The following is a 12,002-nucleotide window of genomic DNA, read 5'->3' on the forward strand; positions in this document are numbered from 1 at the left end:
TCTAAAATGCAGAAAACCAAAGGAGAAAAGACAGATGTTAACTAAAGATCATTTCCAAGATACTAGTTTAGCTTTTAGGACTACATTTCTTTTGGACAAATTGACTCCTCTTTGCAGTTCTTTTGGGTTTTTGAGGTTTTCTTTTTTTAAAAAAAAAAAACTCCTTCCAGGTTTTTTCCCCTCTTTCTTTCCCCTAAAAGACACTTCTTCCCTGGTTGTAAAGCCTTTCCTAATTTCTTACCTCACAGCTCAAAGGAGGAAGCACAGTGAGGGGGAAGAATCAATGTCTGAATGTGCTCAAGCCCAACACTCACACCTGGATAAGTTTTGTTGTATTCCTTGTTTTATTTTACAGTTGCTTTTTTTTTTTTTTTTTTTTTCTTTCACTTGGAAAGTATTCATAGCAAAAACCTTTATTGCAAAATCACATGTTCTGGAAACATGATTAATAAAGAGCTTTCAGGAATTGAATTATCATGGAAGAAATTGCTTGTATTGATTTACTCTAAATACATATATATGAAAAAACTTCTTTTGTGACATGACTTCCCCCCACAATTCCTGGCAGCAAGAAGAAAGTAAATTTCTACCATATGGTATGGAGGCAGTTCAGACTCTGCTGTGGAGGTGATGGCACCTTACAGGTGTGGGACTGTAAGACCACCAAAGGGTCACTAATAAAAGCCAGAGTATTGCAAATTGTGGCCAGGAACCAGGAACTGACTCTTCCTTGGGCTGCTACTGACACTGGAATTACTAAAAGCAGGTTTGGAGTATATTCTGTTGCTGACAGCTGTTTAACAGCAGTACAGCCTCTAAAGCAGCTAAATAATGGACATTGAGAGCTTTCCTGAAAACCTTTAAAAGTAAAACCATGATCATAAAGAAAGTTTTCTTTTATTAACTTGCCTTCCCTGGGAGTGACTGTGGGATTGAAAATAGCACAGTATGAACTGTGAATAGCACAGTATGAACTGTGGGAAAGGTCTGCAGCCTGCCAAACCCAGGCTGGACCCACTCAAACTTCCCCTCCTCTGAGGGAATGTGAGGCTGGCCTTGGCTCACAGTGAGGGATGCTGCAAGCTGAGAATGTTTGCTGTGCAGTTTGGCAGAACTGATCCTGTGAATGATCTTCTACTTCACTGATTTCATAGGGGAGCAGTGTCAGAATGTGGGCTAAATATACAGGGCTGTTTTTTGGACATGCTTGAGTTTTCACTTATTGTTTGTCTGCATGCAGTCCTGAATGGTGATTTAAACTTCATGTGGCAAATGTAATGGAGGATGTAAATCTTCATCTTGCTTATCAACCAAACCATAAAAATAAGATAATCTGGTTCATCCTATAGATCATGCTAAAATGAGTCATATGCATGTGTACACACTTTACAGGGGTCATTACTGAAATTCCTGCTGGTAATAGGTTCAAGAAAATCCCTTCTAAGGGAAATAAGCCAAATAGCTTTGCTCTATCATCACTCCTATAGAGGCAGCCACTGGGTCCCAGCAGGGATGTCAGCATCCACCAATCTGTGTTTTGAGTGAGGCACCAGGAAGCACAGCTTTCTGGGCCAGTATTCCAGGAAAACATATGGCAGTGTCTGCTGCTCATGAAAGGCAATGGTGTAGTCAAGCACTCAATCAGGGCTTTCCCACTGCACAGACTGAGGGGGATCCAGTCTCCCCACACTGGGTTCTGGTGCAAAGCTATTTTGCATTCCCTACAGTAGCCCTGGTAGAAACTTGTTTGCAACTAACCCATGCAGGATCTGCACCCTTGAGCTTCAGGCTAACAACAGCCAGGTCCACCAGCCAGCCTCAGGAATGGATAAGTGAGTTTCTTGCACAAGGAAACAACTAAACACTGCCTTCTATTGTAAGCTGTATTTTAATTTTGGTGTTGTAACACACTGTTGAATTAGTAGTTGCAAATGGACCTCTAGACTTGTAGACTGAATTTAAAAGTATATTGGTTATACTAGTTTTGTTAGTTATGTTAGTTATCCTGTGATACAGCCATGTTCCTCTGCTTGACAGGATAAATAATTTGGTCTTTTGAGAATCTCTTGATTGTAGTTTTTTTCTGAAACTGGCATTAATGACATGGCTTCTAGGGACAGAGCATCCTGACTTCTTTAAAATCCTCAGCAGTTTGGGCATCAGGTGACTGCAGGACAGCAGCACCTCTACCATTAATCACCTACTACATTGCTATCTGGTCTAGTAATTTTTCTGTCATTTGGGACCCAGTAGTAAAGCAGATTTCCCCTTCAGTGTAGAATGATTTTGTTGTGCTAGCTAATTGTTTTCTTCCTTTCATTTCAAATGAGGTTTGTGTTTTTCCAGTCTATAACCAAAGGATCAGCACAGTGTCACCTGTAGGTGGGATTTCAAGCAAGAATTGCCAAAGCATATGAAGTATGGATATCCACACAGTCAGATGTTGCATGGGGGCTCTCATCATTAAAGTACTGCATTAGTAGCTCCCATTATGTTGCTCTCCTGTGGTGCAGCATTCTGGATCAGAGGAGACCTGCTATTTCACATGCACTCCAGCTGTTCCCTTCACCCACTGCAGTCAAACCTCATATTTTCTTATTTTTAATGAGTTTCATGTGTGGAAAGTCAAAGAAAAAGAATCAAAAACCTAGGAGAGAGAGATGGTTAGATTGTTTCCTGCATGAAGAAGCTGGGTGAGATTACCAAGGGCCCAAGAAAGTTTTTCCCAGCCATGTGAAATGCAGAGCTGTGAGCTGACTCATTTCCTTGTCCAAACAGACCAACACCAGGCTGGTTGCCTTTGACCCTGGTGCTTTTGTTTCTGAGAGCACTGATGATTTCTGTTTTCTAGTGTCCTTTGCTCTTGCTCTTCTGTGTTCGGGGCTCATTATTATTCTGTTTTGATTTTGGTTTTACAGGCCATCAGGGATATTTCCCATCTCCTTATTTCTCATCTTAAACTCCATGCGGTTCAGAGCTCTGGCTGATGGCCCCAGGATGCCTGGTTGTGGCTTTGATGCATGTCACAGTCCAGGAAACTGAAACCCCAACACAAATCACTGTACAACCTGACACAACTCTTATGTTTGTGAGGAAAAGCTGTGCCCAGTGAAGTCAAAGCTACAATGAGAACAGTGTCCCTTCCTCAGGAGCCCCCCAGGACAGCACAAACTGCCTGTGTGTGCCTGGCCTGCCTCTGCAGCTCCTGAGGCTCTTCCTGTGTCAGTGGCACACCTGCAGCTTTTGTAGCTCATCTCCTGCCAGCACCATGCCTCCTGCATCCAGCACAGCCCTCCCAGAACAGGGGGAGGTCACTCCTGCAGGATGCCCCACTGCTGGGGGTGATCTGTGGGTGTCACACTGATATTCAGAACTTTCCTGCTGGTTTTTGGACCCTCTCAGCTCCTGCTGTAGCTGAGTGCACTACTTTGAAAACAAACCAGTGGGAGATTCCAAGGTGGTACAGTTTAATAGGAAAATTAAAATAAAGGCAGAAAACACTGACTTAAACTGTCAGAGTCAGGATACAGCCCGGCACCTTGTTGGTCAGGGTGGTGGCAGCAGTCCCATTCAATGGTGGCTGCACTCCTGTTGGAGCAATAGATGTGGTTCTCTTGATCCTGTAGAAGGGTCTGGTGTTCCTCTGAAGGTCCAGTGGTGGTTATGTAGCTCTTGTTCCCTGGGAATGCAGTAGGTGAGGGCTGGCTGTGGTGTTCCAAACCTCAGATTATATCCAGGTAGGAATGCCTGGTTCCTTCCCCTGGGCAGAGCATCTCTCAGTGGGATGATGGAATTTTATCAGTCACGCAGTCAGATTTTACAGCCCATTAGCAGAAGATATCCCCCCAGAGGGAGATATCAAGAATGAGTCATGGAAGAGACAATGAACACTGCCCCACCTGGCTGTAACAGCTTAGGGAGATGGTGACAGAATACAGACTTTTGGTTGCATCTTCCATTGTAACCTAAGACACAGAGGCAGGGACTTGCAGAGCAGAACTCCTGCTCTGTTTTGAAAGCCTGCCCATCATCTCCAAAGAACTGACATAACCATGGCCACAGACCTGACCACCGAGCTGGTCCTGGTGCTTCAGTGCCTTGTGACTTGGAGCAGTTGCACAGCAATTTGCAGAAAACTTGCTGACAATAACACAAACACTGGCTGGCCTCTGCAGAGGAATATCCCAACTCTTGGCATGCAACCAACACGGCACATAAGCTTCTGTTTCCTCTTTCTTTGAACCATCTTTCTGCTTCAAATAATCTTCAGAAAGAAAAGGATTTAAAACCTCAGTATCAAAGTCATATACCCAGTGGTCATAAAGAGCTGCAGAACAAACAAGATTTGTCTTGTAGCAGAGCTGAGGGGAGGGAGTGGGTGCTGTTGCTTGTCATACTCCTGTGATGGAGCAGGGCCTGGGAAAGTGGCCCTGAGATGGTATGGGTTAATCAGAGCGGCATTTTAAGGTCCCTACCCCCCAGCTATACTTAAAGAGCTTTTACAACATTAGTTGCTTCTGTACTGCTTCAATCCCTTCTGCAAGAGACTAATCCAGCCCCTGCAGTATCTTTTGGAAAGAGGGATGGGTTGAAGCTCTGGTGGCTTGAGAGTGGACCACCAGTACTTAAAATCTGAGAACTCTGTATAGTTTGGAGGCCTTTATAGCTCTGCTGTGCTACCACTGGTCTAAAATATTGCCAGAATTTGCCAGAATGCATTTCTTGTCTCTGGAAGCCATTTGTTTTCATTCAGTGCACAAAGTAAAGCAGTCCCAGGGTTACAAACAGCTCAGTCTGTGCTGGGGCTGTAATTCTGCTGCACTGGTAAAGGCCACCCTCACTGACAAGTGCCACTGTCATTGACACAACACAGTAGCTCAGGTGGCTTCTCCAGGGTGGTGGCACAGCACAGGTGCTTGTGTTGCTGATTTTAGGAGCTCTTTAAACATAGGCACAGTTTTCTTACTGTGAGAACAATTAAATCCTGAAGTAGGATTGCCTAGAGAGATTGTAGGGCCTCCAGCTTCAAATATTCAAAACCTGACTGGCCACAGTCCTGAGGAACCTGCTTTAATTAACCCTGCTTTGAGCAGGGCATTGGACCAGATGATCTTCCAACCTCAGCCCTTCATGATTCCCTTCATATTCCCTTCAGAACCCCTTCAGATTCCTTGAAAATGAGTTCAGTGCAGGGCACAGTAGTTTGAGCACTGTCTTTAGCACAACAGAACTCCACTCTGCTCCTATTCCAAGAGGCCTATCAGCAATCTAACTTTAAAATCTGCATTTCCTGGCTTATGAGATCACCCGTGGAGGTAGATTCTCATTTCCTGAAATGATAAGAGCCCAACAGATAAGCAAAGGGCAAGAGCTCGCTCAATCTGTTAGTTATATAAGCACATAAATATAACAGTCACTTTTCTTAGCATCAGGTACTTACTCTGTAATTGGTACCACTTAATGTAAAGCGTTGTTCTCGATTTAAAGGCTGATGTAATTGCAGTTTTGCAGACCTTGCTAGCATACCAATGCAGTCACTTCTGCGCAAAGTAAAGCACTTGGAGTGCTGCTCATGATATGTCAGTGTAAGACTCAGATGTCACAGAAATAGGACCAGATTTTGGATATAGACAGCTAGTTCAATATGGTATTTATATTATTATTATCATCATCTACATGAATTACAGGTTTTCTTTCCAACACAGCAATTGTTGCAGTATTAACCCAAGTACCTACATTTTCATATAGGATAGGTAGAAAATTCCACTATAAAGACCTCAGCAGAGAGTGGGATGCAGAAAGGTTTCAAACTAATTAATACATTTTGTAAAACCATGGCTGCAAGGTGCATGTGTCAGGGGCTTGAGCCAGCACTTGAGCTCCAGTTGTAGAGCTTGTGGACAGTATCTGGTTTCCCTGAACCTGCTCACCTGTGCCATACCTAACTCAGACATGAGTTCCACCAAGCTTTGGGGCTGCTACTGCCTCTGTTTTATTCAGAGTGGGAAATGAGCTATTTTATACAAATAGCAATCTCATTAATACTGACTCTGCAAGATTAAAATGCTCCCTCTTCTGAGGTGCTGGCTGTAGTCCCTGGCAGCTTGCAGTGCTAAGCTATTTCACATATGTGCATTTAAGTCTCAGCTTTTTCTACTTCTTACTGAAAAGTGGTGTTTCCAGTTCTGGGGTGTGAGGAGAGGAAAGAAATTGCTGTATTCATGCTAAATTCTCAGTAGAAGAGTGAAGGCTCCTGCTTGGAAATGCAGGCAAGGTCCTCATGAGAGCTGTCCTTTGAGAACTATCCACAGAAAAACTCATCTGCTCTGGTCTGAATATTAATGTGGTCAGTTTTAGTAAACAAAGTAGGCTTTCAACTGCAGTGAGATCTCAGCCAAAATGCTCTTGCAAGTACTTATATGAGCAATATTTGGAACTTCACAGATGCTTTAGTGCTGGGACAGGACACTTCCCTTCCCTGGAATTGCTCCACCATTTCTCATTTGCTCAGGTTTACTGGGATGATGCCTTGGTGTGGCCACCTAGAGCAGAGGCTGGATAAGATCCAGAGAATAAAGTGGGGGTTTATTAAAGGCCTCAAACAGGTTCACCTTGGGCAGCCACAGCCTCCCAGGGGCCACACCCAAGCTGGACCATGGGCACCAGTTTTTCAGACAATTATAATTTGGTCCATTTACATATCAGGGCTTAATTCTCCAATTACAGCTTCAGCTAATGAAGTAATTCACCCCCAGTTTGCTCCCTCCCAATTCACTTTTGTTTGTACTTTTGATGCCTGAGGCTGTAAGGTGTCCTTGAGCCTAGAGGGATTGTTTTGTCTGACCAAAATGTGAAGACTGTAAACAGTTTTAGACAGTTTTAAACTTATACACTTGAAAAATATAAAAGCTGAAATCCTATGGCATCAGGAGTATGATCATAACCAAGATCTCTCCTTCCTGCCCACAGTGTCTGTAACAATCCAGCACAGCCCTGAACTTCCTCCTTTCCCCCTGTGCCATTAAAATATGATGCAGTGTGCTGCAACATCTGTGGGGGATTCTGCGCATGCAGGAGGATATTGATGCCTCTGCAAAACACGGGATTGGGTCACTTCTGAAACATTTGGTAATAATTCTGATAAAGGGAAAAGCAGACTGGTTTGTTAATGGCACAGACATTTCCTTAACTTAAAATGGCTCTTTGGGAGCCTTCATTAGCTGTAAAACCAGGGAGTGGGCTGGTATGTGGGTTCGTTAGTGCTCTGCTCATTTATACTGGTGCAGATTTTGGCCTCTTTTGCACCACTTATTAACAAACCCAGCATTTTGAAGGGTTCCCCCCACTTCCCCCACAAATTACTTATGTATTCTTGGGAGCTTTGTGTTTTTAGAAAACTGTTGTCCTGTCCAACAACACAAGAATTTCAGGATGCACAGTACATGCCACTAAAGTCAATACAGTTATTTCCATGCCTACAATTTAGCACACTGACAGAGCTGAAATGATGGAAATATTTCTGGATTTTGTTTTTGTGGTGAGGACAAAGAAAGCACCAAAGTATGATTGTTCTGCTAAACTCAAATATGCCTATCACAGAAAGTAGCTGTGCTTTGCATGCATGGGTTGAATCTGAGGTTTTCTATTGCAATTACATAAGGAAAACACATCTTAGCCTGACTGAGCATAGGTGCATAGCTTTATCAGCAATTAGTTCCACTGGTAGGTTATCTGAACAGCTGTCAGAGGTATTGATCAGGACAAAACCTGCTTTGGAATAGTGACATCTGAAACAATTGGTTTTAAAACAGTCAGAAATATAGCTATTGATTGACTCAAGAGGATTCTTCTGGTCTGTACATGTACAATTTTGCTTTAACTCAGCAGGATGCTATGGTGTGAACTTTGGGAATAATCTTTCAAGAAAGTTTTGAGGGAAAAAAGTGATGCTGGGTTGATTGTACATATTTCAGAAAAGTTATGAAGGAGTATAGGAAGCCAGGGCTCTTTTCCTGATTATTCCTCCGCCATCCAAATCTGAGATTGATTGCCTAGATTAAATGAGGAAGATGTAAAAAGGGCCAGAACCAGTCTGGAAAGACCATACACACACATCATGCTCCTGGGAACAGGAAGTTTATTGGAACTGGGATATGGCTAAGTCACATTTAGGCACAAAGAAATTGTAGGTGGTTTGTGATGCTGAGCAGCTGATTGAGAAATCAGGACTAGGATTTGTTCTAGACCCAGACAAACAGTTCTATGCTGGTGGGAGGCATTTTTTCCCAGATGTGTTTTCTTCAGGCCCCACATTATCAGCCTGCACATGCAGGTTCAGTACAAGCCACGTGCCATCCCATGGCATTATAGTGACCTTGCACATCAGGAGAAATTTCTGGTAGTGAAATGGCGACCTCAGTATTTTTTCAGGGTAGTTAAAGAACAACTGTGTCTCCCTTTTCCCTTCCTTGTCAGCCAGTCATTGCAAAAGCACATGAAGCACTGTAAAGACTCAAGTTCCAGACAATCAATGAATGTACTCAGAGTCATGCATGGTCTGATGTGAACGACACAGTTGCATCTCCATCTGCTGTGCTTGGCAGCAGTTTGAAGGATGCCAACATAAGTGAAATGCTGATGGTGCTTATGCTGTTGTGAATTGAAGGGGGGCACTCTCTAAATTGATCTTTCCCATCTAGATAGACAAAGTGAGCTTGACACATGGATTGAAATTTAGCATTTCCTTTTAAAAATATCCACCTAAGGACAATTATGTTTCTTTACTTTTCCTTCCCTGCTTTGGAATAATGCTCAGTCTTGCTGGCCCTGTCTGCCTGCATCAGAGGGAGATTGTGCACCACTGACCATACTGGGGCTTGGGCTTCTGAGTTTCCTGCATGTGCTGCAGAGTGATGGAACTGAGGCTGCTTTAGACCAGGAAGGGTTGAAATCTCTTCCAGCTCTCATGTCATAAATTCTGTGTGTAAAGAAACATGGCACTGTGTCACAGACACGTTTCATGAAAAATCCTCTTCCTTAGGATTTTTTCTCCTGAGAAGCTGAGAGGCCTCAGGAACAAAATGCAAACAATGATTATCTGCTGCTGTGGAATGCAACGGGTGCATCTGTGATTGGTCTCATGTGGTTGTTTCTAATTAATGGCCAATCACAGTCCAGCTGTCTCGGATTCTTAGTCACAAGCTTTTGTTATCATTCCATTTCACTTCTTGCTTGTTAGCCTTCTGATGAAATCCTTTCTTCTATTCTTTTAGTATTGTTTTAATATATCATTTACTTTTAATACAATATATATATATATATAAGAAAATAATAAATAAGCCTTCTTAAACATGAAGTCAACGTTCTTGTATCTTCCCTCATCCTGGGACCCCTGTGAACACCACCACAGCGCTGTTATTGAATTCCCAGCCCTTGTTCTCTGTATTCTAGGCTGTTTCTAATTTAAATATTGTTAATTGCTGTTCTTTATGATCATATCAAAGGCCTCTGAAAATGTCAGCCCAGGCTGATATTGCTGTGTCCTCAGTGCATGCACAGAGTGGAACAGCTTTACAGCTTTTCATGAACTTGTCTGTTCCTTTTGCATCACTGTCTCACTTTTGAGGAAGTGAGAAGTGAGATGTGACAACATAAAGCAGCTCTTCCCAACATCACACAAACAGCCTGTGACAGAGCTGGGACACCTGACCCAGAGCATCCTAATCCCAGGCCAGGGCTCCTAGCCCATCTCCCCGTGTTAAATACAGGCAGAGAAAAGCCAGATCCCTGATTATCAATCACCAGCTTTCCTTCACCTCCTGTGCTCTGCCCACAGCCCCTGCCAGGCTGCTCAAGCCTGCCAGCACCTGCCCAGCGCTGCGGGGCTGCTGATGTGTGTTTGGGGCTGCTCCTGTTTGTTTAGGGCTGCTTCTCTTTGGGGACTGCTCCTGTTTGTTTGGGGCTGCTCCTGTTTGGGGCTGTTCCTGTTTGTCTGGGGGCTGCTCCTGTTTGGGGACTGCTCCTGTTTGTTTGGGGGCTGTTCTGTTTTTTGGGGGCTGCTCCTGTTTGTTTGGGGGGCGCTCCTGGTTTTTTGGGGGGCTGCTTCTGTTTGGGGACTGCTCCTGTTTGTTTGGGGGCTGTTCCTTTTGGGGGGCTGCTCCTGGTTTTTTTTGGGCTGCTCTTGTTTTGGGGGGGGGGTGCTGCTCCTGTTACTTTGAGGGCTGCTTCTGTTTGTCTGAGGGCTGCTCCTGTTTGGGGCTATTACTGTTTGGGGGCTGGCTCCTGTTTTTCTTGGGGCTGCTCCTGTTTGGGGGCTGCTCTAGTTTGAGGGTTGCTCCTGTTTGGGGCTGCTCCTGTTTTTTTTGGGGCTGCTCTTGTTTGTTTGGGGGCTGCTCCTGTTTGGAGCTGTTACTGTTTGGGGGCTGTTCCTGATTTTTTGGGGCTGCTCCTGTTTGTTTGGAGGGTGCTCTTGGTTTTTTTGGGGGGCTGCTTCTGTTTGAGGACTGCTCCTGTTTGTTTGGGAGCTATTCCTTTTGGAGGGCTGCTCCTGTTTGGGGGCTGGTCCTGTTTTTTGGGGCTGCTCCTGTTTCTTTGAAGGCTGCTCCTTTTTGCGGGCTGCTCCTTTTTGCTTGGGGGCTGCTCCTGTTTCTTTGAGGGTTGCTCCTGTTTGCTTGGGGGCTGCTCCTGTTTTTGGGGGGGCTGCTTCTGGTTTTTGGGGGGGTTCTCCTAATTTTTGGGGCTGCTCCTGTTTGGGGGCTGCTCTTGGGGGCTCCGAGCCTGGAGGCTGCCCAAGCTCGGAGCTGTCATCTGCTGGCCTGGCAGAACAGGCAGGACAGCCCAAATACCCCTTCACCTCCAGCACGAGAAAAACGCCGTCACTTCATCATCAACAGCTCTTCAGCTGAAGCAGCTAGGAATTTGAGCATGGAAATCTGGCATGGAAATGCCTTTCATTACACTCGTGTGCCTCAGCATTCCCATGAAAAACTGCTTTTGATCAGCAGGCTGCTCGGGAAGGCTGCGCATCCCCGCAGGTTGTGCTGCCCGTGCCCGTCCCCGTTGCGGAGCCTCGGCGGGCCCAGCGCCGCCATCGCCGCGGCCGCGGCGCCATCTACGGGCGGAGCCGCGTGAAGGGAGCGCGGCCGGCGGAGCCGCCTCCGAGGCTGGCTGCCCTCACACAGCCCGGGACCGGCTCTCCGCCGCCTCCCTGCGAAACCCGTTCCAATGGCTAATCACCCTTTCTGGAAAAACATTCCTCCTAATGTCCAATCTGAACCTCCAGCACAGCTTAAGGAGATGTTCTCTCATCCTGTCCCTTGTTCCCTGAGAGCAGGGCCAGCCCCCATCTGGCCACAACCTCATAAAGAGCCATAAGGTCCCTCCTGAGCCTCCTTTTTTCCAGGCTAAACACCCCCAGCTCCTTCAGCTGCTCCTCACAGGACTTGTGCTCCAGCCCCTTCCCCAGCTCCATTCCCCTCTCTGGACTGGTTCCAGCCCCTCAATGTCCTTCCTGAATTGATGGGCCCAGAATGGGACATAGTACATGAAGTGTCACCTCTTCACTGATGAGTACAGGGGACAATCGTGCCCACACCATTGCTGACACAGGCCAGGTGCCTTTGGCCTTCTTGGCCACACCTGGGCACACCTGTGCTCATGTTCAGCCACTGTTGATCAGCACCCTCAGGGCCTTTTCCTCCAGGCCACTCTCCGGCCTCTCTGTCCTCAGCCTGTAGTGCTGCAGGGGGTAAGAGCAGAACTTGGCACTTCACCTTACTGAACCTCATACAGCTGGCCTCAGTCGATGGATCTAACCTGTCCAGATCCCTCTGCAGAGCCTTCCTGCCCTCCAGCAGATCAACAGTCCTAACCAGCTTGGTGTCATCCATGAGCTCAGGAAGGGTGGGCTCAGTTAGGTACAGGACTTTCTGCTGGCCTCCAAGCCTGGGAGGTGGCTGTGGTCTCCCCAGTTGGCAGCATCCAGGGGCACAGCTGATGGATGG

Source organism: Zonotrichia albicollis, chromosome 9 (genome assembly GCF_047830755.1).
Source record: "Zonotrichia albicollis isolate bZonAlb1 chromosome 9, bZonAlb1.hap1, whole genome shotgun sequence".
NCBI lineage: Eukaryota > Metazoa > Chordata > Aves > Passeriformes > Passerellidae > Zonotrichia > Zonotrichia albicollis.